Source organism: Sus scrofa, chromosome 16 (genome assembly GCF_054392235.1).
Source record: "Sus scrofa isolate SSC_HxYL_T2T_F1_AM1 chromosome 16, Sscrofa_HxYL_maternal_Yorkshire_Landrace_v2.0, whole genome shotgun sequence".
NCBI classification, from domain to species: domain Eukaryota; kingdom Metazoa; phylum Chordata; class Mammalia; order Artiodactyla; family Suidae; genus Sus; species Sus scrofa.
Genome location: NC_139398.1, coordinates 25001 through 29810, shown reverse-complemented (window position 1 = coordinate 29810; position 4810 = coordinate 25001). Strand labels below are relative to the sequence as shown.

Sequence of the window (4810 nt, the reverse complement as noted above, 5' to 3'; positions counted from 1 at the left end):
TCTTTGGGCCACGCAGCGACACGAGGACACTCCCAGGCCAGGGATCAAACCTGTGCCACAGCAGCAACCCAAGCCGCTGCAGTGACAATGCTGGGTGGTTTCCTAATGCACCAAGCCACAGAGGAACTCCAGAATGTAACTATTCTTTCTTTCTTTTTTTTCTTTTTTGTCTTTTTAGGGCTGCATCCATGGCATATGGAAGTTCCCAGCCCAGGGGTTGAATCTCATACCCTTTGACCCAAACACAAAATCATCTGTCAAGGCATCTATCAGCATAATAACAACTTTCCTGAAGAGAGGCAGTGGGAGCTTGGTCCAGTTGGCACTGGCTCCTAAAAGTGTTTAAAAAAGAAAAAGGCAATTGAATTTTAACTTTTATGTAGTATTCAAACACTATAATGTAGTTTCTGCTTGCTTCTCCAGCACATTCTCTGTCACACCTACATATCCTGATCCAAAGAAAAAAGGCCTTTTCTTGGGAGACAATGCTGTGGTGTGGGTGGGGGTGGGTAACCGTTAAGCTCAGGCAGCCCTGGTATTAAGTAGTGCATTCCATTAGCATGGTGAGGAGTATTGGGACAGGGGAGTCCCTTCTAGAGCATCTTGGAATGGGTTAAGGAGCTTGACCTAAAACACAGTGCAGCTGATAGGGGAGGGGCAAGCATTTACAAACTGTCTTGCCATGGTTAGTAGCTGGTACTGTGTGGATCTGGTCCAAAATGCAAGTTCCTTTACCTGGTATATACTGCTGGGTAGATAGGGCTGGGTAGGTGAGGGCTAGGAAGGGGTCTATACAGGAAGGTCTTACCTGCTGGGAAAAACGGGGTGTCACAGGAATGTTGCAGGAGAAAACACGAGAGGTCGGCAGGAATTTTATCTGCTGTGTCTTACTGAGCAAAAAGGGAGCCGGGAAACAGGGAGTGACTGAAACATATGCTCAGGGAATGGGGTTGGGGTGTCCCTGTATGAGTAGAAGTGGGGAGAGGCTTCCTTTTTACGAGTGTGGACAGCTTACTTGGTGGTGACCGGGGAGGAGGATCTCAGTAGGGCCGGTACTGGTGTTTGCCACAAAGTTCTAAGACACAGAAAAGGAAGCTGGAGCAGTAAGAAGGGAAAATAGGGGGGTGGGAACCAGAATGGAAGAGACCAGCCCAGAGCCCCGAGAAGACGTCCTAGAGGCAAGGCTCATCAGGACGCTTCTCCGGGGAAAGTGGGGCCTGGGGAGCAGAGACGCCCGGGGAGTGATCCGTACCAGTCGAGGGTTCGGGCGCTGGGTGCTCTACTTGTCGCTCCGTGCCAGAAGACGAAGAAACAGGAGCCGGGAAGAATCCCCGAAGGAAGAGCGCGAGCCCGAGCACCTCGATCCTTACGCAGCAGGCGGCGAAGGTCCCGGAGCCCAGCCGCATTGTGCCCACCCGCTGGGCGGGGATCCAGGCTTCCGACCCGGGATAAGCCTCTCTCAGAAAGTTCAGCTTCCGCCTCCAGGGAGCCGCCTCTGAGCAAGTACGAGCAGGAGGGCTTGACAGGTTCCCAGAGGCGTCGCGTCTGCGGCGCGCCGGAAATACGCAAAGGGGCGGGCACTTCTGGAAGGTCGCTTCCGGAGCTCCCGGACCCCGCGTGTACTTCCGGGGCGCCGTCCTGGAGGCCGCAGCTGCCCGTGTGTTGCTCCGTGTTTCTCAGGGGTGCGGATAGGCTGCCGTGTGGAACGTCTCCTGCTAGGAGCTGTCACGCATTCTGCTCGTTTGTTCCTCATCCGTTCGCTAAGGCGCCATCGCCGCCATCGCCCTCAGAGCCGCGGACAGTCTGTGCAGAAACACCCTCTCTGACCTGGGCTACAAGTTAGGCTGCCGCTACCTGGCTAAGTGGCCTCCAGAAGGTAAGTTGACTTCCAGGGTATGTGTGGGATTGGACTCCGGGACATTGCTGGGGCCGCATCCAGACCCCTTTGCTGTCTGGTGCCTCTATCCCAAGCTTCCGGGTGTGCTGGGGGCCCAACAGCTCACAGCCACCCTTTTTTTTTTTTGAATAATTGGAGCTCAGGAATCCCTGGGCTTGCTGTGTCATAGGCCCACTCATGTGCCTCAGAGAGGGTTCGCTCGTGCCGTTGGTGTTCCGAGCTCCTCTGTCATGAGAGGGAAGCACATGTTCAGCTGCTAAGCCCACAGCCCCGCTGCCTTCTCCCGCTTTCCTCACATCCTCCTCCCAGAGCCTTCCCTAGATAAGTCTCAGGCAGCCAACTCCCTTTCTAAGACGCTGCTTCCAGGAAACCAGGCTTCATGGTGTGTCTCCCAGTCTTAAATGTGATGAGCCTATAGTGAGTCTGTTCCACCAGCTCTGACAATGACAGTCTAAGCTTCTGCCACCTCACCAGTTCACGTTAACGGTTATCATGTGAATGATAACCGTTTCACAAGCACGGGTTTATCTGGGCACTAGATCAAGCCCTTTAAAGGAATTCTTTTATTTGATTAGCAAAGCTACCTACTTTGACTGTCGGTAATCTCATTATTCTTTATTGCAGAGAAAGAAGTGTTGCGAGAAAGTAAAGTGGCAGATCTGGAGTGACACAGGTAAACAGCCACAGAGGCAAGGTTCAGAGCTACCAATCTGATTCTGAGCCTGTGCTTGGAATCTCAACACTTTGCTAACCTCTCAGAAGAACAAAAAACGTCTCCCTTTTCGTGGCCCTTGTTATGGGCTGAGTTGTGTCCTTCCTGAATTCATGTATTGCAGCCCTAACCCCCAGTAGGTTAGAATGTGACTCTTTGGAGATAGTGCTTTTAAAGGCATAAATAAGGTAAAATGAGGTCATTTGGAGCACTCTAATCCAATGTGATTGGTGTCATTAAAAAAGAGATTAGGACACAGACAGGCACAGCTGGGAGACCATGTGAAGACATGGTGAGAAGGTGGCCATCTTTGAGCCAAGGAGAGAAGCCTGAGGTGAACCACCTTGCTACCACCTTGATCTTGGACGTCCAGTGTTGGAACCATAAGGCAATACATGTATGTTGCTTAAGCCACTCAGTCTGTGGTATTTGTTATGGCAGCCTTAGCAAACGAATACAATCCTGTATTTATTTTCTATCTCTTTATAGCAATCACCACACACTGTGTAACTTAACCAACACATGTTTATGATGTCACAGTGTCTGTGGGTGAGGAGTCTGGGTGCAGCTTGGTGGGTGCTCTGCAGGGCTGTCGTCAAGGTATTGGCTAGCGCTCTGTTCTCATCTAGAGGTTTGATTTGGGAAGAATCCACTTCCACTCTCACTTAGGTTGCTGAGAGGATTCATTTCCTAGGAGCAATAGGACTAAAGGCCTGGCTTTCTGCTGGCCAGTATCCAGAGGCCACCCTTGACTCCTAGCCATAGAGGCCTCCCAACATAACCTTTGACATTTTCATGAATTAAAACTATAATAGGAGGTCTGCTGAAGTTCATTGGGTTAAGGATCCACCGTTGTAACTAGCGGCTTGGGCTGCTGCTGTGGCATGGGTTTGATCCTTGCCCTGGGAACTTCTCCATGCTGCAGATGCAGCCGAAACACCCAAACCAAAGCAACAACAACAAAACTGAGGGACTTCCCATTGTGGCTTAGCAAGTCAGGAACCTGACAAGCATCCATGAAGATGTGGGTTCAATCCCTGGCCTCGCTCAGTGGATTAGGGATCCAGTGTTGCTGCAAGCTGTGGTGTAGGTTGTCGATGCCGCTCCCATCCCATATGGCTGTGGCATAGTCTAGTGGTTGCTGCTCTGACTTGACCCCTAGCCTGGGAATGTCGATATGCCTTACAGGTGTGGCCTTAAAAAGAAAACTATAATGTTCCAGGATTTCCCTCATGGCTCAGTGGGTTAAGGATCTGGTGTTATCATTGCTATGGCTTTGTTGACAGCTGTGGTGTGGGTTTGATCGTTGGCATGGGAAATTCCATGTGGCCTGGACATGGCCAAAGAAAACGATAAGGTTCTGGTTATCGATGATCTGAGAGAAAGGTGGATGATGAAGAAGGTGGGGACACTGTGTAAAGAAGGAGGGACAAAGTAGGACAAGATGGACCAAGGTGGAGACCGTTAGAACAAGATATAAATGAGGGGATAGGATGGGACAAGCTGGAGACAAGTAAGGAAAATATGAAGTTAAGTTTAAAGGGTTAGGAGGGCGCCTGTTAGGGAAAGTGCAGGTCTCTAGTTAGAGAAAGGCTCTAACTGGGGACAGAGCAGGGCCTAAATTGGGGACAGTAGGGCAAGAGTTAGGGATGGATAGGGTTAGGGTTAGGTTTTAGGGTTAGAGTTAGAGGGTTTGGGTTAGCTGTTAGGGTGAGGGTTAGGGGTTCGAGTGAGGATAGAGGGTTGGGGGGGTTCAGGTGAGGGTTGGAGTGAGGGTTAGGGGTTAAGGTGAGGGTTAGCGGTTCGGGGTTTGTGGTTCGGGATTCGGGTTGGGGTTCGGGTTAGGGTCAAGATCCGGGTCAGGATTCGGGTACGGGTCCATGTCTGTGTGTGGGTCCAAGGCCGGGTCTGGGACTGGGTCCCGGTCGGGGTCGGGTTGGGGCGGGGGACAGGGTCAGGATGAGGGTGAGGGTGAGGCTGAGGGTCAGGGTGAGGATCAGCGTCAGGATGAGGGTGAGGGGTTAGGGGTTCGGGGCGGATAGGGGTTCGGGGCGGATAGGGGTTCGGATTTGGGTTCGAGTTTGGGTACGGGTTAGGGTCAGGGTTAGGGGTGAGGGGGAGGGTTAGGGTGAGGGTGAGGGTGAGGGGTTAGGGTTAGGGTTAGGGTTTAGGGTTAGGGTGAGGGTGAGGGTGAGGGTTAG

At 51.9% G+C, this 4810-nt stretch overlaps 1 long non-coding RNA gene across 1 annotated transcript; it reads left to right on the top strand.

Moving 5' to 3' along the window:
- Nucleotides 1-1623: 1623 nt before the first annotated feature.
- LOC146395433 (uncharacterized) lies at nt 1624-4122 on the top strand. Its single transcript, XR_014831072.1, has 2 exons — nt 1624-1876; nt 2522-4122. It is a non-coding gene; the product is annotated as an uncharacterized LOC146395433 (long non-coding RNA).
- The last annotated feature ends 688 nt before the right edge of the window (nt 4123-4810 follow it).